Source organism: Malaclemys terrapin, chromosome 4 (assembly GCF_027887155.1).
Source record: "Malaclemys terrapin pileata isolate rMalTer1 chromosome 4, rMalTer1.hap1, whole genome shotgun sequence".
Taxonomy (NCBI): Eukaryota; Metazoa; Chordata; order Testudines; family Emydidae; genus Malaclemys; species Malaclemys terrapin.
In genome coordinates this window covers 41,552,741-41,575,489 of record NC_071508.1, presented here as the reverse complement: position 1 = coordinate 41,575,489, position 22,749 = coordinate 41,552,741, and the positions used below count along the sequence as shown (strand labels likewise).

General features: G+C 42.6%; 1 pseudogene; it reads left to right on the top strand.

The window, feature by feature from the left end:
• The window catches only part of LOC128835372 (p53-induced death domain-containing protein 1-like), a 43,558-nt pseudogene extending 22,611 nt beyond the window's left edge, over positions 1–20,947 (top strand).
• Positions 20,948–22,749: the final 1,802 nt, after the last annotated feature.

The window sequence follows — 22,749 nt, the reverse complement described above, 5'->3', positions numbered from 1 at the left end:
GGCAATTCGGCGGGAGGTCCTTTGCTCCCAGCAGGAGTGAGGGACCATCCGCCGAATTGCCGCCGAATACCTGGACCTGCCGCCCCTCTCCGGAGCGGCCACCCCAAGCACCTGCTTGCCAGGCTGGTGCCTGGAGCCGGCCCTGTAACATAGTCCTGTCTGAAACAGGACTACATCAATGTGAACTAGGTACCTTTTAGTTCATGTCAGCAGAGTTTACACAGGGTAGTCAGAAAGCAACAGTTTAGTGTGCTCTACAAATCACACACCTGTAGTGGCACCATACAGACAAGGTGTTAGAGACTTGTTTCTGTTTGTAAATGAAATCATAACTTCCTGATTTTTGCCTGGAAAGGCGGAAACTCTAACTTTTCATCCAGAAGCTTTGAAAAGAGAACATGAGCTAAGAATAGCAGTCTGAAAATTCACACTTGTGAGGTGCCAATTACCATTCAACTCCCATTCAAATCTGTCAGAGTTGAAGGTGGTCAGCACCTTGGGGGATTGAGCCATAATTGGAAGAAATTCCCACCATATATAAAATATGAAATGGTTTTGGAATTAAAACTCACTTTTGCCTTCTGTGTGCGTGTGTGAGTGTTTGTTTAAAATGTCAAATTTTTAAATGGAGCAATCACAACCCAATGCATAATACGTATGCTGGGCCTTAATTTTTTCTGCCATTGTAAGCACTCTGGCAAGCATCCTCCGTTGTACTTCAGTAGGATTTCCCTCTCCTCTACTCACCCTGGTTAGGACTTAAAATGTTCATTGTTATTACTCTTTATAAGTATTCAGGTTGTTATCCTTGTTATTTATCTATTATCACCGCGGTAGTTGTTAGAACAGTGTGTTAGTTTAAATAAAACAAAGGGACAGAAGCCTGATAAGAAGATAGAAAGCCCTGAATTTCTAGTCTGTCAGTACAAATAGAGTTAAAATCAATAGTAACTGGGAGTTATTACCTGATGACGTGTGATTTGAATGATATGAATTTGAATGAAATCTGTCAGATGAATTTGTGGCTCAGGCGAATTCCTAGTGGATAAATGTCTATATCAAAAAAGAGAGGAGAGAAACCCCAAGCACTGAATGGAGTAAGGCGCCTGAAGTGTTCTCTTATCATAAAGATGGTGTCTGCAGGTCAGGGGTGAGACACACTGGAAATGTGGTGTAAAGAAATTTGCAGTTTTGTTTTCCATATCTTTCTGTATCCTCTATATTTCGATGTAAGCAGAGTCAGGATGAGCTCTACCCTGACATCTGGTGGTGAATTATGGCGAGTGTGGAAAAGAACTTCAGGGACTGATCTTGTTTGCATAGGCACATCTACTCTCCTGGCATGAAACAACAGCAACTGAAAATGGTTACTTTGGCTGGTGGGGATCCCCAGTTTCTCTGTTATTGGGGCAGGAAGAATAAAGTTTTGTTACCCTGATTCTGTGAATCAAGGCCAGTGGAACTGTTGTATGACAGAAGGACTGAGTGAGTCCTTCACCATTACCTAAGTAGCACTTGCTTGACAGGGGGCATGGGTTACAAAACCCAGTGAATTGAGAGAGGATGGGGACAGGTATTTGTACCCAAGGGCTTGACACACCAATTGCACCACCTCCTCTCTCCACTGTTGAATGTCAGAGCGTGCTGAGCTGAATTCACTTTGAGCCAATGGTGCACCAGCACTGGGGCTCCTCTACTATGAGCTGAAATTGTTAAGAGCTGAAATCACAAAAGAGCTAGTTATTAAGAGCTGAGATCACTGAGTGCTGTGTTAACTAGTGGGGGAGCCTGAAGCTATATTGCTAAGCATCTGGCGGAGCAATTTGTGGGGATGACTGGAGGAGCAGTGAGCGGCGCGGAGCCTGGTGGGGCCGGTTGCAGCGGCCCAAGGAACGGCGAGCGGAGCTGTTTGCGGGGACAGCTGGAGCGGCTCACAGGTCGGTGAGCGGAGCGGAGCAGCTTGTAGAGCGGAGCAGTTCGTGGGGCGGCAGGAAGTGGACTGGCTCGTGGTGAAGGCTGCGGCGGAACCTCACGGAGAGACGGCCGGCCGGCCTTGGATCACGTAAGGTGCCCTTTAACACCCTACGTGCCCCCCTTTTACTCTGGGGCTGCATTGACCAGGGACAGAGACTTGGGGGTTTGTTGGACTTTTGGGACTTTGGGTGGTTGCTGGACCCAAGAGACTTTGGGGCTGTTGGACTTTGGGGACTCTGGGTGATTTTTGGTTTGCTGGATTCAAGACCCAAAGGGAAAGGACACAGCCCAATTTGCTGGGGTGGGTTTTTTGCTCATGGTTTGTGTTATGAATCCTGTTTGTGGTGTTTTTCCAATTTAATGCTGATGTCGTTTACCTCATGTTATTAAACATTTTCTGCTACACTCAAACTCCATGCTTGCGAGAGGGGAAGTATTGCCTCTTAGAGGCACCCAGGGGATGGTATGTAATTGTCCCAGGTCACTGGGTGGGGGCTCGAGCCGGTTTTGCATTGCGTTATTGAAACGGAACCCCTAGATACAGAACCCGGCCCTTGTTGCTGCCAACTTAGATGGGCAGAAGGGTTACATCTACATTCCTTCCCATCCTCTTCTTCTCAACAGTTCCCTGTTTTCTCCTTCCATCTGTATAACCTCCCAACATAGCCCCAGCCTTTCTTTCCCTGATCCTCTCCAAAAAAGGTCCTAACCGTTGTTTCTCTTTTTAAATTTCACATTTTCTGGGGTCAGTCAAAGGGTTTATTACATTTAAACTCCATGGAAAACATCAGTGGCAGTGGCCAGTGGCTACTGACTGCTGGAATTAAAAAGAGATTGGACCCAGACTAGACAGCAGCATGAAAATACTGGGCCAGTGCTGAACAGCATAAATGAAACTTACTGCTAGTTCTCTGTAATAATGAGGACAAGGGTCCTGGCATATCGAACCTTTCTAAAGAATGTGATTACATATTTTCCCAAGATCTGTGCCTCCATTAGTTTTATTAGTAACTTTTGCCTGATTAAACCAGACCACTGTTCTCTGTCTCATTCTCATAGTCACAGACATGATTTGTCTTTATTAAAACTTAGCACAAACAGAATTTTGCTTATTATTTTGAATAGCTTGAGAATGGATCCTTACAATCAGTAGCTAACAGTGCCACATTCCAATCAGAAGTAAATCTTCAAGGGCCAACAAAAATGACTTTAGTTGGGTAAGAAACACAAAACCTTTAATTTTCTACTAATTTCAGTGTCAAGTTATTTTGTTTCAGAGTGGTAGCCGTGTTAGTGTGTATCAGCAAAAAGAACGAGGAGTACTTGTGGCACCTGAGGGTACGTCTACACTACCCGCCGGATCGGGTAGCGGATCGGCGGGTAGCGGTCGATCTATCGGGGATCGATTTATCGCGTGTAGTGTAGACACGATAAATTGATCCTCGATTGCTCTCCCGTCATCTGCTGAACTCCAGCTCGGTGAGAGGCAGAAGCAAAGTCAACGGGGGAGCGGTGGCCATCGAACCCGTGCCGCGAGGACGCGAAGTAAGTGATTCTAAGTCGATCTAAGATGTATCGACTTCAGGTACGCTATTCTCGTAGCTGACGTTGCGTATCTTAGATTGATCCCCTCCCAGTGTAGACCAGGCCTTAGAGACTAACAAATTTATTTGGGCATAAGCTTTCGTGGGCTAAAACCCACTTCATTGGATGTATGCAGTGGAAAATACAGTAGGAAGATATATATACACAGAGAACCGTCGTAATATTTCTTGTCATTTTGGAGAGTTAACTTCGAGCACTGTTATTGTTGTTCTTAATATGTCTTTTCCCCTCTCTTCTTCAGCAAAACTGAAACTAACAGGAAAGTGAGGCTTTGCACTGGGGAAGGGGCAGTGCTCCAATCTTTAAAGGGACAGGCATCACATTTCCCCACCCTACTTTAAAAAACTTCCCTAATCTATGTACATCATCATGTATGTGGCTAACAGGAAACACCTTAAAGACTTAACAGTGAGCTTCACTGACATGTTGCTCATCTGTCCAACTTCTTTTTCAAAACTTTGGAATGTCTGCCCAGTGTTTCTTGATTTCAAGTTGCTTTTGTTATCACCTTGATCTTAATCCAATTCACCTTGAGCATCTCAATTCAAGATCTGCCTGAGAATGGTGGATACTTTCCTTCAATCACATACAAGGGTAAAACAACTGATTGTCCATGAAGGTTAACTTTCATCTGGAGTATCCCTTTGGGGACTAACTTATCTCCAGTATAAGTCTTCAAAACCACGGAGGTGTCTTCCAGAGCAGGGGTTCTCAGCCTTTTTCTGAGGCCCACCTAACATGCTCTAAAATCTCCATGGCCCACCTGTGCCACAACAGTTGTTTTTCTGCATATCCAGTAGATTAAAAGCTACGCCCGGAATTAGGGCGTAGCAAGCAGGGCAATTGCCTGGGGCCCCACACCACAGGGGGTCCTTTGAAGCTAAATTACTCAGGTTTTGGCTTCAATCTGGGCAGTGGGGTTCAGGCTTCAGCTTCAGCCCGCAGACCCGAGCGAGTCCAAACTTTATGAGACGAGGGCCATATTAGATTTTTGAAGGGGCTTCGCGGGCCAAAGCGACTGTGAAAAAATTAAATATATGCAAAATCGTTAAAAAATATATTATTTTAGGATTAGTGAGAAGTATGGTACTGATGTTTTTCTGACAAAATTGCATTTAGCTGTGGTTCAAAGTTAGTGTTCCGTATCATCAAAATTGATTGTAAATGTTCATCAGACAAGGTTGATCTGTAGTTGGATTTCACATATTTCATCATCGAAAATGTTTTTTCACACACATAAGTAGTGCCAAACATGAGCATATTGATCACTTGGCAGGCATTTATAGAACTCTACCAGATTTCCTTCCTTATATTTGTCCTTCAACAAGTCATTGGATTTCAGATCAATCACTTCCATTTGAAGTTCAGGTGGCAGTTTTTCGAGATCGCAATCAAATGGGTTTTGGAAGATCCATATTTCTCCTTCATTCACATCAAGGTCAGAGAAACACTCCTAGAACTGTAGTTTCAGATCAGAAATGATTTCTTGTGCAAACCTAGTTGGGAATTATGATTCAGTTTCTTGGTTGAACGTTTCACAACGCATAAAATGAGCAAAGCAGTCCCTCATCAGTTGGGACTCGAAAAGAACTAGTTTTTGCCTGAATGCTTTCACCTGGGTGTACGTGTCACAGATAAGCCCGTTTTCCCCCTTGTAGTCTAAGACTGAAGTCATTCATGTGCTTGGTCTAGTCTACAAAAAAAAGCTAATTTCCAAAGCCATTCACTGTGAGTAAAGGTAGAGGTCGTTTTTTTTTATTTAAGAACATTTCAATTTCAGTTCTAAGCTCGAAAAATCGTGACAAAACCTTTCCACAGCTAAGTCATCGAACTGAAGTGTGGTAGGGCAAATTGTGATATTCTGATTCTATTTCCATCAGAAATGCTTGGAACTGACGATGGTTAAGTCCATGCAAGCGAATGAAATTCATGGTCGAAACTACGGGTTCCATAACACATGACAAATCCAAATATTTCCCACACAATGCTTGCTGATGAAGAATGCAATGAAGAATCATAGGCTTTCACAAGCTTTGTAGATTTGTCCAACCAAACTTTTTTTTGAACTGCACGTTTCTACCTCCATCAGTTGTAACGCACTTCCGTTGTTTCCATTGCAGGTTGTATTGAGAAAGTGACTTTTCAACTTCTTTGAAAATCTCTTCACCTGTGGTTGTTCCATGCATACTATGCACAGAAGCTAGTTCTTCTGTAATTTCAAAATTACTGCAGACCCAGCGAATAAACAACAGCAGCTGCAACAGAAACATCGGTTGACTCGTGAAGTGTGAGGGAAAACCATTCAAACTTCTTAGCCTTTTCATTCAGCTGGAAAATTATATTACTGCTAATGTCTTCGAATCTGCGAGCAACTGTGTTCGCCGAAAGACTAATTGTCTTAAATAAATCTACTTTTTCTGGGCATATTGCTTCGGCTGCTTGAATCATACATATTTTAACTAGCTCACCATCAGTAAATGGTTTTCCTCCTTTTGCTAATAGGTGTGCCACTTGGAAGCTGGCTCTTGTTGCAGCTTCATTCTCAGTTTTCTTCTTCTTAAATATAAACTGTTGTGACAATAAGCCACCTTTCATGGATTCTAATTTATCTGAACGTAGCTTTCACATAAATTGAGAGTAGTTCGACAAGTGCTTAGTTTCATAATGTCTATGAATGTTGTATTCTTTTAGCACTGCGATAGTTTTGTTACATATTAAACACAATGCTTTACTACCTGATTCGATAATGAAATAGTCCACACTCCATTGTTCTTTAAACACGCGACATTCAGAATCAACCTTTCTCTTCTGTCCTTTTCCCAACATAATCGCCCCAATAGCAATGGACTAAAACACAACAAATATATGTTTGTCACTAGTCTGACATGCGCTTGCCAGCCGGGGTCCCACCATGGACTCCTGCCAACTGGGGTCCCGCCTCCCGATGCGATATTGGTTGGGGGGCCGGACAAATCGATATGGCCCACGTATTGGAGACCCCTGATGTAGGGCATCACTTAATGTTTGTTGGAACTGATAGTGTTCTGACAACATCCTGAGAGCAGCAACAAATTGTGCTTCCAAATCTCCACTTCCCTGATGTCACTGATGGAACTAATATTACTCTGCTTCATCAGCGGGGTAGGAAAAAATGTTCCTGGATTGCTGCAGACGTGGCAGTTCAGGGCACAGTTGGAGACAGTAGGTCATACAGCAGTCCATATGCCTTTGAACCCATCATTGTCAGCAAGATTGAAACTCTTTGCATGTCTGAAATGGAGTTGCAAGCAAGAAATTGCTCAAAACGTTCAAGGTACACTACCCATGATTTCTGGTTTTCATCGAACTCACCAACATTGCCCACAAGAGTTGCCATTTCTCTGCTCTCCTGTTGGACTTCACATTTCCTGAAGGTCTTCTTTCCCACAGTGAAACTTTTTTTTTCTATTTTAGTGTACACGAGCTGCACTTAATCCGCCTCTTCTGGCTGTGTCTACACTGCAGAATGCAGAATTCTTCCTGTGGTTGCGCTTGGGCTCCCTCTCTGCTTGCTTCTCCCTCACTGCTTTGTTTGCACAACACCAGCTGTAATTGTAGAACCCTTTATCCTTTGTTCAATTTTATTTGCCTGCTTCTCCCTCTCTAGCTAGCTGGCTCTCACAGTCCCAGCAGCAAAAAGCAGCAGTTTGTCACTTTGTGCCTCTGAGTCTAGATTAACTTTTTTCCTTTTGATGATGATGATGATGATAATGATAATTGTCTTCTTCAGGCAAAGGGAGCACTAGACACTCATGGGATAAAAATTCCTCATCACTAATATGTTCTATTTGAACCCAGCACAGAAGGAGATAGACACAGAGGGAGCTGATAAAAGCACAGCTTCCTCTGTGCTGCTCTATTTAGAGCACTTAATTTCAACCACTGTTTGTCATACTCTCCAGTACTGTATTGGTCCCATTGATTCCCAACATTCTGTTTGCTTTTTTGACTGCCGCTGCACATTGAGTGGATGTTTTCAGAGAACTATCCACAAAGACTCCAGGATCTCTTTTTGAGTGGTAACAGCTAATTTAAAACTTAACATTTTGCGTGAATAGTTGGGCTTATGTTTTCTAATGTGGATTACTTTGCATTCATCAACATTGAATTTCATCTGCCATTTTGATGCCCAGTCATCCAGTTTTATGAGATCCCTTTGTAACTCTTCGCAGTCTGCTTTGGACTTAAGTATCTTGAGTAATTTTGTATCATCTGCAAAATTTGCCACCTCACTGTATACCACTTTTTCCAGATTATCAGTTCAGATCCCTTGGTGACCACTATTTACTTCTCTCCATTCTTAAAACTGACCATTAATTCCTACCCTTTGTTTCCTGTCTTTTAGCCAGTTACTGATCCATGAGCGGACCATCCCTCTTATCCCATAATGGCTTACTTTACTTAAGAGCCTTTGGTGAGGGACCTTGTCAAAGACTTTCTGAAAGTCCAAGTACACTATATCCACTGGAGCACCCTTGTTCATATATTTGTTGACCCCCTCAAAGAATTCTAATAGGTGAGGCATGATTTCCCTTTACAAAAGCCATGAAACAAAGCTTGTTTTATTTTGAGATTTTTTGGATCAGTACATATATCTTCTCCCTTCTTCACTCCAAACTCTTTGCAAAACTCTCTGTAGTGCTGCAGATTTATCCCATACTCTAACTCTTCAGTAAAACCCTAGCTGAAAACTTCAATAAAATCCAGATTCTCCTCTCTCCCCATCACCTTTCCGTAGGCCCAGTCACATTTGGGGTTCTTTCCTTTCTTTCAACTCTGAAATATTTCAAGAATTTGACATTCCTTTATTTCACGCTAGATTTAAAAAAAAAATGAAAACCTACATAATATGCTTTAAAAAAAAATCTGTGTTTATCTGACATCTCCTAACCTGTCCCATAGGCCTGGTTACAAGCATAGTGCATGCTAGGCATCACTTGGAGTCAGTGATTTGGACTTTGGGGACCTGAAAGAATAAAATATGTCAGTTTTAAAAGTTAATTTATATGCTGATAACTCTAAATCTAACTATGGGGAATTCACCATATAATTCTATAGCTAATGAATTTTCTTAATTATGCTGTATTTGCAAATCATCTTTAAATAATATTGATACCTGATGCTAAAAAGTCAGTATTTGTGGTTTGGGGAAAAATAATCATAATTAATTTTCATAAGTTTTTACATTAAAAGATCATCTAATATCTTTTTTCTTTTTTAATCTTTATAGATTGCCTCTTAGTTCATGGGATACAAAGTCTAAAAAAAGTGTAACTGTACCAAATCTCAGTGTTTGAAATTGTTAGTAACTAACCAACTAGCATTTATTATGAAATATGAGCTAAGTTTATTTTCATAGATTCATAGATTCTAGGACTGGAAGGGACCTCGAGAGGTCATCGAGTCCAGTCCCCTGCCCTCATGGCAGGACCAAATACTGTCTAGACCATCCCTGATAGACATTTATCTAACCTACTCTTAAATATCTCCAGAGATGGAGATTCCACAACCTCCCTAGGCAATTTATTCCAGTGTTTAACCACCCTGACAGTTAGGAACTTTTTCCTAATGTCCAACCTAGACCTCCCTTGCTGCAGTTTAAACCCATTGCTTCTGGTTCTATCCTTAGAGGCTAAGGTGAACAAGTTTTCTCCCTCCTCCTTATGACACCCTTTTAAATACCTGAAAACTGCTATCATGTCCCCTCTCAGTCTTCTCTTTTCCAAACTAAACAAACCCAATTCTTTCAGCCTTCCTTCATAGGTCATGTTCTCAAGACCTTTAATCATTCTTGTTGCTCTTCTCTGGACCCTTTCCAATTTCTCCACATCTTTTTTAAAATGCGGTGCCCAGAACTGGACACAATACTCCAGCTGAGGCCTAACCAGAGCAGAGTAGAGCGGAAGAATGACTTCTCGTGTCTTGCTCACAACACACCTGTTAATACATCCCAGAATCATGTTTGCTTTTTTTGCAACAGCATCACACTGTTGACTCATATTTAGCTTGTGGTCCACTATAACCCCTAGATCCCTTTCTGCCATACTCCTTCCTAGACAGTCTTTTCCCATTCTGTATGTGTGAAACTGATTTTTCCTTCCTAAGTGGAGCACTTTGCATTTGTCTTTGTTAAACTTCATCCTGTTTACCTCAGCCCATTTCTCCAATTTGTCCAGATCATTTTGAATTATGACCCTGTCCTCCAAAGCAGTTGCAATCCCTCCCAGTTTGGTATCATCCGCAAACTTAATAAGTGTACTTTCTATGCCAATATCTAAGTCGTTGATGAAGATATTGAACAGAGCTGGTCCCAAAACAGACCCCTGCGGTACCGAACTCGTTATGCCTTTCCAGCAGGATTGGGAACTATTAGTAACAACTCTCTGAGTACGGTTATCCAGCCAGTTATGCACCCATCTTATAGTAGCCCCATCTAAATTGTATTTGCCTAGTTTATCGATAAGAATATCATGCGAGACTGTATCAAATGCCTTACTAAAGTCTAGGTATACCACATCCACAGCTTCACCCTTATCCACAAGGCTCGTTATCCTATCAAAGAAAGCTATCAGATTGGTTTGACATGATTTGTTCTTCACAAATCCATGCTGGCTATTCCCTATCACCTTACCACCTTCCAAGTGTTTGCAGATGATTTCCTTAATTACTTGCTCCATTATCTTCCCTAGCACAGAAGTTAAACTAACTGGTCTGTAGTTTCCTGGGTTGTTTTTATTTCCGTTTTTATAGATGGGCACTATATTTGCCCTTTTCCAGTCTTCTGGAATCTCTCCCGTCTCCCATGATTTTCCAAAGATAATAGCTAGAGGCTCAGATACCTCCTCTATTAGCTCCTTGAGTATTCTAGGATGCATTTCATCAGGCCCGGGTGACTTGCAGGCATCTAACTTTTCTAAGTGATTTTTAACTTGTTCTTTTTTTATTTTATCTGCTAAACCTACCCCCTTCCTATTAGCATTCATTATGTTAGGCATTCCTTCAGACTTCTCGGTGAAGACCGAAACAAAGAAGTCATTAAGCATCTCTGCCATTTCCAAGTTTCCTGTTACTGTTTCTCCCTCTTCACTGAGCAGTGGGCCTACCCTGTCTTTGGTCTTCCTCTTGCTTCTAATGTATTGATAAAAAGTCTTCTTGTTTCCCTTTATTCTCGTAGCTAGTTTGAGCTCATTTTGTGCCTTTGCCTTTCTAATCTTGCCCCTGCATTCCTGTGTTGTTTGCCTATATTCATCCTTTGTAATCCGTCCTAGTTTCCATTTTTTTATATGACTCCTTTTTATTTTTTAGATCATGCAAGATCTCGTGGTTAAGCCAAGGTGGTCTTTTGCCACATTTTCTGTCTTTCCTAACCAGCGGAATAGCTTGCATTTGGGCCCTTAATAGTGTCCTTTTGAAAAACTGCCAACTCTCCTCAGTTGTTTTTCCCTTCAGTCTTGATTCCCATGGGACCTTACCTATTAGCTCTCTGAGCTTACCAAAATCTGCCTTCCTGAAATCCATTGTCTCTATTTTGCTATTCTCCCTTCTACCCTTCCTTAGAATTGCAAACTCTATGATTTCATGATCACTTTCACCCAGGCTGCCTTCTACTTTCAAATTCTCAACGAGTTCCTCCCGATTTGTTAAAATCAAGTCTAGAACAGCTTCCCTCCTAGTAGCTTTTTCAACCTTCTGAAATAAAAAGTTGTCTCCAATGCAGTCCAAGAATTTGTTGGATAGTCTGTGCCCCGCTGTGTTATTTTCCCAACATATATCCGGATAGTTGAAGTCCCCCATCACCACCAAATCTTGGGCTTTGGATGATTTTATTAGTTGCTTAAAAAAAGCCTCATCCACCTCTTCCACCTGGTTAGGTGGCCTGTAGTAGACTCCTAGCATGACATCTCCCTTGTTTTTTTACCCCTTTTAGCCTAACCCAGAGACTCTCAACACTTCCGTCTCCTATGTCCATCTCTACCTCAGTCCAAGTGTGTACATTTTTAATATATAAGGCAACACCTCCTCCCTTTTTCCCCTGTCTATCCTTCCTGAGCAAGCTGTACCCATCCACACCAGCATTCCAATCATGTGTATTATCCCACCAAGTTTCAGTGATGCCAACAATGTCATAGTTGTATTTATTTATTAGCACTTCCAGTTCTTCCTGCTTATTCCCCATACTTCTCGCATTTGTATATAGGCATCTAAGATACTGGTTTGATCTTTCCTCCCAGTTTTGTCCTGACCCTCCTTTCTCTCTGACAATATAGCCCACACTCCCTCTCGTTTCCGACCCATCTCCCCGGTCTCCATGTTCCCCACTTACCTGTGGGCTTTGCTCACCTGTCCCCGTCGAACCTAGTTTAAAGCCCTCCTCACTAGGTTAGCCAGTCTGTGTCCAAATAGGGTCTTTCCTCTCCTCGAAAGGTGAACGCCATCTCTGCCTAGCAGTCCTTCCTCGAATAGCATCCTGTGGTCTAGGAAGCCAAAGCCCTCCTGGCGACACCATCTTCGCAGCCAGGCATTCACCTCCATGATGCATCTGTCTCTGCCCGGGCTCCTACCTTTGACAGGAAGAATTGAAGAGAATACCACCTGCGCTCCAAACTCCTTCACCCGTACTCCCAGAGCCCTGTAGTCACTCTTGATCCGCTCAGTGTCACACCGCGCAGTATCATTTGTGCCCACATGGATGAGTAGCATGGGGTAGTAGTCAGAGGGCTGGATAATCCTCGACAATGCCTCCGTAACGTCTCGGATACGGGCTCCCGGCAGGCAGCATACCTCCCGAGATGAAATGTCAGGGCGACAGATGGGCGCCTCCGTCCCCCTCAGCAGAGAGTCTCCGACCACCACTACCCTACGTTTCCTATTCGCAGTGGTGGCAGCAGACCTCCCAGCCTTAGGGGTACGAGGCTTCTCCTCCTTTACTGTAGGGAGTGATTCCTTCTTTCCTGTATCAAGAAGAGCATAACGGTTACCTATTACCACGGCAGGAGGGTTCGGAGCAGGGGTGGAGCACTGCCTGCTGCCAGAAGTAACCAGCTGCCAGTGTCCACCCTGAGCCATCTCCTCCTCCACCAGTGGTGTATCAGCAGTCCTGTGTACTGGGACAGCTACCTCAGCTGTCTCCACATGGACACTGTCGAGGAATTGCTCGTGGATTCGGATGCTCCTCAACCTAGCCACCTCCTCCTGTAGCTCTCCCACCTGCTGCCTGAGAGATTCCACCAGCAGACACCTTTCACATTGGATGCCCCCCCCCCAGCCTGGATATCAGTAAGTGGAAATTGCAAGTTACAGTCTCTGCAAAACCACACCAGGATCTGGGTAGAAGCATCCATGCTCAGGCGCTCTGTCTGGCTACAGGCACAGGTGGAGGAGACAGAAGCAGTGCTGGCACAGGTGTTGCGGGTCTTCCTAACCATCGTAAGCCTCCCTCTGTCAAACTCCTGTCTGCAGCCCCCTGTCCGCTGAAAGGGTTGTTTAAGCAAGAAGTTTTGAATGTAGTTGGTTTATAGGTATTAAGGGGAATAAAGAGAAAACAGATAGAACCGGCAAGGGACCCTCGCCCCCTTCCTGCTCCCCTTCCAAACTCCCTAGCGAAACTCCCTGATAGCAGCCCCTGTTCTCAAAAGCGAACTTTTGCCTTTTGGAAAAGGCAAAGCTTAGAAAACATGAAGTAGAATCCATGCATGTTCCAAAATACACAACTAGTATGTTGGGTTAAAACCAGAGAGGGTCAGATCCTTAGTGGGTGTAAATTAGTGTAACCCTGTTGTGGTCATTGTAGCTAGGCCTGTTTACACCGCCTGTGGATCTAGCCCAGAGGTGTACATGACTACATGTGGTCCAGAGTTTTGAAGACTAAAACTTGAAACTAAATAATATTGATTATAATATGTAGCAAAAACAATATGAAATTGTATCAACCTCTGTATACTTGAGGCTCACTCCTCTCCATGTGTGTGTGTGTGTGTGTGTGTGTGTGTGTGTGTGTATATATATATATATATATATATATATATATATATAAATTGTATCAGCATCTGTATCTCTCCCTATATATATAGGGAGAGATACAGATGCTGATACAATTTAATTATGTCATTATGTTTTTGGCATCTATTATAAAATGTGTGAGAGAGAAGTAAGCATCAGATATAGTGTGTGTGTGAGACGTATATGTTTCTTGTTTGGTTACCAGAAATTCTTTCTTGAAACAGGAGAATGATGAAAAATAGTTAATTTTTATATATTTTTGCTTTGTTAATCACAGATATTGCGATTGCTTTGCCAATGGTGATTTTTTGCAACAACTACAACTGTAATAATTGTTACAACAATCCACTTCATGAAACCGAGTGGTTTAAAGCTATTAAGGTAATAAAAGTACAATATTTATCTAGTTCAGACAGGAAAAAATATACAAGTGTTTTTGTTTGTTTTTGGTTTGGCTTCAAAAATTCTGTAATTTAAAATAATCTGATTTAAGACCTAGATAGAGTAAGTGGAATATAGTCTCTATATTGTTTTTAAATAAAAAAAGGTCATTGCAGTTAAGAAATTTCATTCACTTCATAGGACTTTTGATCCTTTTGGGCCATAATCAGTACTATTTTAACTGAACTGTGATGTATATCCTCAAAAAAATTGGAGACAAGTGGAGCATATCAGAATTTAATTTAAGAAAAGGTTTTCACTTGGAAGAAAAAATGTGTAATGTCTCAAAATCAAACAGAAGAAACTGATATCCAAGTTGCTATCCAGTCTGACAGACCTCAACTGCTGAGAGGAATGGGCATCTCACAGGGCCCTTTTGTTACTCTTTCTGTATGACTCATGCAGTAATGTAAAGGCTCTTTAATGGCAGCCATGTTGAACCTGCTCTCTTGGAAGGAAGGTTACCTCCATATATGGAGCCATTGATTAACCTTTGAATGGAATAAAAGAGTGAAAAATAGAGGGCTAATTGCTATGCAAGAAGCAATATAGTATATCTGTCTCAGCTGTTATTACGGAATTATATTATCTAGCTAATTTTTGTAAAATTTGTAACATAAAAAAATCTATTCTCCAAAGGTAGGTGCTTTGTAATAACTCTGTATTACTTGGTCTGTGCTCCTAGAGTGCAACTGTTAGGAATTCCTCAATATGGTTCTAAGCACTGTGAATAGTGGTAGTATCTGATGCTGATCTCATCAGACTGAGAGTTTTGTCACATCTGATCACACAAAGCCATGACACTTCATTGCGTCATACCCTTGGACTTCTTTCTGTGTCAGCCTGGCTCTTTGGATGGTAAAGCTGGAGAGGTTTGGGCTCTCCAAGCAGTTGCCTGAAGTCCTCCTTGCTACTTCAGATTGCATCCCGGAGAATATATTTGGGAGAGTACATTTGGTTGCTGTTTCAGTTTTGTGTATTACCATGCTGAAGGCAGACCAGTTTCTCTGCTGTCCCTTTTCCTCAGATTCATGAGGGGCTTGTTACATTTAAAGCCTGCCTTTTAGAAGTCCTTGGTGTCATGAAATCTTAAGGCCTGATTGAAAACCCATTGAAGTCAACTGAAAGACTCCCATTGTCTTCAACAAAAGGGCTTTAGATCAGGCCCTTAGTATGATATTTATAAATCTGATGAAACCTCCTCAGATAAATACCAGTGACTTCAAGTTTCTTACATGGAATGTTATATTTCTGGTGAAAGTGGCTTCAGTTTGCACAGTGAGTGAGCTTTGGCATTTTGTGATTGAGCCATATTATATTAAGATTATTTAAGAATAACGTGTTGTGTACCAGACTGATCCTAAGTGAGCCGGAGAGAGTAGGAGTCACTAGAGTTTACCATAAGAGGGAGAGCACGTGGTACCCTTGGTGGAGCCCTGTCAGCTCAGAATTTTGAGTTATAGGAATTCCCACTTACCTTACACTAGATATCCAGACTCAGAGGTGTGGGTCTATTGCACATACCTCAGAGAATAAGAATTACAGGTAAGTACTTTTTCTTTCATAAGCACAGTTGATCTTGTATTTTACATAAAGAAAATATCTGTGAATGTCTCACATGCCAATGTTTTTTGCTCTAAGCTTGTCTTGATTGAAACCCAGAAGCTTTCCTACCAAAGATTGGGAAAGGGAAACTGGGGGATATTAAACCTCGCCACAACAAAGGATGTAATTGCAAGCGCTCAGGGTGCCTTAAGAATTATTGTGAGTGCTTTGAGGTTAGTCAAGTGACCTTTCCTAGCATTAATCATGTTCTTAATAGAAATGGATATGTTCTGATCCAGCTGTTTTTGCATAAATAATATTAGACATTAAAAATAAATATTTTTCTTCCCCCCCCCAAGGTTGTTCATTCTAAATCTTATTCAACTTAGGGGGACAGATTCTTTCCCCCTGATCTGGCTGTGGCTCACCAGCTAAGAATTTCCCCATGGGGGTGGAGGAGCCCTCAGCCAGCTCCTATGCCAGGTGCACTCTTTGCTCCAGTGTAGGGGATGGGAAAAGGCTTTGCTCCACTAGTTCTCAGTTGTTGTGTGGCTCCTTAAGGGGCTTGCCCCACACCTGATCCAAAAGTATTTGAAGACAGAGGAAAGTTTCCCATTGGACTTTTGAATCAGGCCCCAAGTGCAGATTTTTCCTGTCCATGTGGAATGGTGGCTCAGTTGCTTCTGTGACATTGCCCTCCCATCTGATCTAGCAAAGTCCTCCACATGTCTAGAGTCCATGCTGGGGGAGCTGAAGGAGACTAGGCAGGCTAGAGGGAAGGAGTGGGTGGGCCATGTGCAGGGTCGGAGGCATACACATTCCAATCATTCCCCTCTGTGGCCCCACAGAGAATACTTGGAAAAGCTGATCATAGCCCCTTGCTCTATTGACTTTTCTCTAGTCTCCCATTGGGAGTCTCCAGGACTGGAACAGCCAGGGTGAGTCTGTGGTAGCATGGCTCCAATGGATAGTCTTATGTATGTTTAGTAACTTATGATTTTGGTGTTTGTTGTTTTCCAGGCAAAAATTATGTGTTCTTCTATTTGCAAATGCATTGGTTGCAAAAATTATGAAGAAAGCCCAGATCGAAAAACACTAATGAACATGCCCAACTACACGGAAATTAGAAATAATGAAGAAAACATCCTTTTTTCAACATCTACATTTGAAATGTTATCAAAATCTAGAAGAGACAGGTGAATATTTGGCATTAACAAAATCAAGTCCATCTATCTGTCCAGCTATTTTAGATTTTTCTGAAGTGCCCATCACTGGGTTATCTAAAAAATAGTGACTAATATTGATTAATGGTTTGTATAACAGATATCTGTAGATCCACACATAATTTTGAATTTATAGGATTAGAAAGATCATTTAAGACAAACCATTTAGGAATACACTATGCATAGCTTAGGGTTTATAAATATTACACCTGCTTACCAAACTGCAATTACTTTTTTACTGATTGAGGGCCTGATCCTGCCCCCCCTTCTGTCCTCCCCGTCCCACTCACTTTCAGCATCCCTTCTCCCTTCATTTGTCTTTCGATTTAGCTAATCCCCTTTTAACAAAATTGTGGCCAAAGAATTTTTTTAAAATGGCATTTACAAAATGTTTGCAGGTGATCACGTTGTTCACTCTGCTTGTATGTTATACCCTCTCCCCTCTGCCTGTTGTCTGTCTTGCCCAGATAGATTGTAAGCTATGTGGGGCAGGAACTGTCTGCTGCTCTTAACAGTGCCCAGCCCAACAGGGCCCCATCCTAGGGACCATCCTAATAAACATCATAAACATGAATAAGGATCCAAAGCCCATTGAAATCTATAGGAGTCTCTCCATTGACTTCAATGGACTTTGCATCAGGCCCAGAAGCTTCTATGCAGGATGAATTTTTCTCTGCATCAACCACTGCTTTTTGTTTGTTAACCTTCATATATATATATAGTTAAAAAATGTATTATTAATTCTGTTATAAAAACTGATTGGTGACTTATTTTGATTAATTTAAATAGTTTTTGTAGGCTTGCTGTTTGTGCATGTGCTTGTGAGGTTGGTTAATTAGTTAGTGAGTACTGTCGGAGAATAACAGAGTTCTCACTTTTTGTTTGGGTACAGCAAATCAGATACTTTGAATAGAGGGAGAGAGCTAAACAGGTCTCTCAACAGGTAAACAATTACAGCAAGCATTTATACCTTTTGTTACAGACAATAATGAGCAACAGCTACGTTTTGTTTATACATATGTCATTCTGATATCTTGTTTTGCTTACTAATGTAGACTCTTAGTCTACATTCCATATTATCTACACAAGGTCGCAACAACTTCTCACACAGTTCTTTCCCACTCACCTCACACATTCCTCGCTTCTACAAATCTCGCGTTATTAGGGTTACAGTTAGCCTAACTCTTGCTAATGAACTGTCATGCATTGCATCCCCTTCCTGTCAGTTCTTTCTCTGCTTCCACAGTACTGTGACAGACCCAGACCAGTAGGGTACAGGAGTCTGGTAGAGGGCAAATATACTGGTCATTGGATGAGTAGTTTTCTGTTCCCTGAGTGACCAGAGCAGGGGGTGCACTAGAGTAATCAGGAACCTGCTAGAACCAGTTAAGGCAGGCAGGCTAATTAGGACACCTGGAGCCAATTAAGCTGCTAGAATCAATTAAGACAGCCTAATCAAGCCACCTGGGTTTTAAAAAGGAGCTCACTTCAGTTTGTGGTGTAAGTGTGAGGAGCTGGGAGCAAGAGGCGCAAGGATCTGAGTGTGTGCGCTGCTGGAGGACTGAGGAGCACAAGCATTATCAGACACCAGGAGGAAGGTCCTGTGGTGAGACTAAGGAAGGTGTTTGGAGGAGGCCATGGGGAAGTAGCCCAGGGAGTTGTAGCTGTCATGCAGCTGTTACAGGAGGCACTATAGACAGCTGCAGTCCACAGGGCCCTGGGCTGGAATCCAGAGTAGAGGGTGTGCCTGGGTCCCCCCCCAAACCTCCCAATTGACCTGGACTGTGGGTTCTCCCAGAGAGGAAGGTCTCTGGGCTGTTCCCCAGCCCACATGGTGAATCTCTGAGGCAAGAAAATCTGCCAATAAGCGCAGGACCCACCAAGATAGATGAAGAACTTTGTCACAGTACTAAGTCCTGCCATTACTTGCTTGAGTCATGCTGCCGGGGGAGTGGAATGATGGCAACCATATGGTAGTTACAAGAGTCATCCTGTTGACTTGAAGCAAGATGGTTTGGTGTGCCAGGAGAGGACACTCCCTGCCTTTTCTAGCAGAATATGTTTCCAGCTAATGTGTGTTGCTTCCTGCAACATATACCATGGTGCCTGACTAGGCCTCTTAAATGGTAGACCATCTTCCTTGACTGCAAAGGTGGGAATCTGACTGTTGCTTACAAAAGAGGAAAGAAATTCATTGCTCCATCGTTCCCAACTTGTACTATGTGTACAGCACTTGGATGCACTTATCCCTTAGTGTGAACACTATCTTACATGTGATTAATTAGGAGGATTCAGAAGCAGCTTGTTGGCTTCTAGAGCTGTTACAAGTAGAGGAGTAAGATGTCCCACAAGAATATGCTATCTAGAAACAGTGCAACTACTGTGACTCAGCTCTATGTATTTTCAGTTTCAGTAAGTTTAGTAGAGTGTAATTTGTCTTTCGCATATTGAGTGTTTACTATTCAAATATTTTATATTGTTGTTTTTTCCTGACAGGCAACCTACTGTATGTATATCCTGGGAAGTGGTTGAAGCAACATGTGCTTGTCTCCTGGCACAAGCTGAAGAGGCAGAAAAAGAAACTTACTCTGTTTGTCTAGCAGAGCAAATGATCTTGGAAGAGTTTGGGAGATGCTTGTCACAGGTTCTGCATTCAGAATTTAAGTCCAAAGGGCTGACAGTTGAGTAATGTACAATGTTTTCTAAAACTAATGAGTGTTCACTTTATTGAGCATCACTATATTCTGAGTACTATTATTACTCAGTGGCCTGATTTTGATCTCACACTGACTTAACTTCATTGACTTTAACTCAGTTGATTCTGAATTACAGTGATTTAAGTGAGATCAGAATCAGGACCAAAACATTTAAGAGTCATCTAGAATATTTTATTTATGTTAAAGGATTTTCCATAAAACAACATAATTGCTTTGGGCCAAATTCTGAAGTCTTTACCCAAACAAAACTGCCATTGAAATCCAAATAATTTACATGGCTTTGAGAGGAGTTTACCTAAGTAAGATATTTAAGTCAATGATTTTTAGATTAAGCCCCAAAAGAGGCCTGATTTAGGATTAGGCCCCTTTTACTACTATGAAAGCACTTAGTAAAATCAGAAGAGTAGAGAGCTACCTTATAACTTGTAATATACATCTTTTGGTGTTTTCTCCACTTTTCCAGTTTGGGGAATAAAATAAATATTAAAACCAAGATTTTTAGATATGGCCTTCATTTTTGCAGTTGCAATTTTGCTCCCACAAATCTGATAGTTAGATGTAAATGATTGATATTTATATGTGCAGTTCACTACAGCTGCCCAAAAACACCTGCAGAAATGGAGATTGGATGGAGGCGCAGCTGAAAACTAGGGCCTCAAAGTTTTCTCTAGACCTATCTCCACACCTGCTCTTCCAATTACAATGAGTAGAGCTGCACTAGTTTAAAAAGGATTAAACAGTCACTGCCCATTTTTGTGGGAGTTTTGTGAATATTTGGTTTTGGTCCATATATACTGTACCTGTCAATATTCAATCTACCTGCTGATAACTGTATTTTGAAGGTGTTCACATTTTTGCATCCTCACTTAGGTCCATCTTTATTCACACAATAAATATTTAATCAATTTATTTCCAAGTTTTATATATTATCACAAATACTAATGTTCTAAAAACCCTTCCACACTGCTCTATACTGGAGTTTGATATGACAGAGCAGTGTTTTTTATTTCATTTGTTTTTTCCTATTTCTCATAGTATTCTTCCACTATGTCCCTGGTCCTGTGAAACATTTAAATATGGGCTTAAATTTAATCACCTGGGTAATCCCATCACCTTCAATAAGGACTATTCACATGAATAAAATTAAGCAAGTTAAGTGCTTTGCTGGATGGCAGCCTAAATCTTCTTTCCAATGTCCTTTTTTTAATTTAATATAACTTTGTTGTGAACCCTATGTATAAAAAAGCAAATAAAACATATTTTTGACAATCAGTAGCTTATACTGCTTATAGGTAATTTACATGCTACACCATTCTGTATTTTGAGCAATTTCTAGAATCAGTGTTTGAAATTAACATCTTAATAGCTTAATTTATCACAGGGTTTGTCTACACAGCTTGATAATGCATGCTAGAGGGTTGTGAATTCTAAAGCACACCGCATGCTGCACACCAACTGGCCCACGTAGAATAGACCCTGCTGGTCAGAGGTGAAAGTAAGCTGGTACGCCCCGGTACGGCATACCAGCAAGAGCCGGTGCGCTGTACCAGAGCGGATTGGCTTCCCTTGGCGGCAATTTAAAGGGCCTGGGGCTCCCAGCAGTGGCTGGAGCCCCAGGCCCTTTAAATTGATGCCAGAGCCCTGCTGCCGGAGCCCTGGGGAAGAGGCAGCGGGGCTTGGGTGGCGATTTAAAGAGTCCGGTGCTCCAGCAGCCGCTACCGCCCTGGCCCTTAAAATAGCTGCTGGAGCCCCGCCACCGCCTCCCCAGGTCTCCAGGAATGATTTAAAGGGCCCGGGGCGGTAGCGGCTACCAGAGCCCCGGACCTGTTAAATCATCCCTGGAACCCTGTTGCTGGAGCCCTGGGGAAGCGGCAGTGGGGCTTGGGCGGCGATTTAAAGGTCATGGGGCGCCTGCTGCAGCTACCGCCCTGGGCCCTTTAAATCGTCCCGGGAGCCCAGGAGTAGCGGCGGCGGGGCTCCGGCAGCTATTTAAAGGGTCCGGGGCTCAGCCACCGCTACCGCCCCAGGCCCTTTAACTTGCTGCAGCAGCCCTGCCGCCGCTACCCCAGGGCTCTAGCAGGGCTCCAGGGACGAGGAAGTAGGCTGCCACTGCTACCCGGGGGCTCTGGCAGCGGGGCTCGGGAGGCGATTTAAAGGGCCCAGGGCTCCCACTGCCACTACCCTCTGGGGCATTTTAAATCGCCACCCAAGCCCCGCTGCTGGAGCCCTGGAGTAGCGGCGGCGGGGCTCTGGCGGTGATTTAAAGGGCCAGGGGTTCCCGGCTGCCACTACTGCAGCAGAGCCCTGGTCCCTTTAAAGCTCTGCCAGAGGCCGGGGCCTGGGGGTAGCAGCGGCAGCCAGGAGCCCCCTCCGATGGTGATTTAAAGTGCCTGGGACTCCAAAGGCCCCGCCTCTTCTGGTAGAGGCCCCGCCTCTTCAGGTGGAGGCCCTGCCCCCTCCTAAGGACTCCGGGGTACCGGTAAGTCCTTTTAAGTTACTTTCACCCCTGCTGCTGGTGTACACTAAATGTTTCCTACTGCGCGTTAACATAGTTACTGATTCAACAGCACTACAGGAACATGCACTAGGGAGCATTTAGTGTGCGCCACCAGGGTCTAGAGAGGCCAGTTAGTACACAGCATGTTGGTGCTCTTTTAAAATTCACACCCTTTTAGTGGGCATTGCTACACCATGTAGACAAACCCTCTGAAGCAAAAATTCTTCAAAAAGACTTTCTCAGGATGGCTGTTTTTGCATCATATCCAGTTGCACTGCACTAATAGGATATTTCAGTTCAGTATTGTACAGCACAGTTCCAATCCATCCTTTATCAATCTATATACAGATACTGTATATTAAGCCTAATTCTCCTCTCTCATACATCAATGTAACCCTACTGACTCCAATGGATTTACACTGGTGAATCTGAGAACAGAATTTCACCTATTTTATTTAGACATAAAGCATTTAAATTAGATAATCAAAGGGGAATAGTCTTATCAAATCATGCAAATATTTAAAATGTGCAAATATTTAGAGTTTTGAAATATCAGCAATTATACTAGCAAAATGAAAACTACAGTAATTAATATACTTAATTTCATAAGCTGATCATCAGCTGAGGACATGAAGGGATTCCCTCAATGGCAGGGATAGGCAACCTTTCAGAAGTGGTGTGCCGAATCTTCATTTATTTTTATATCATA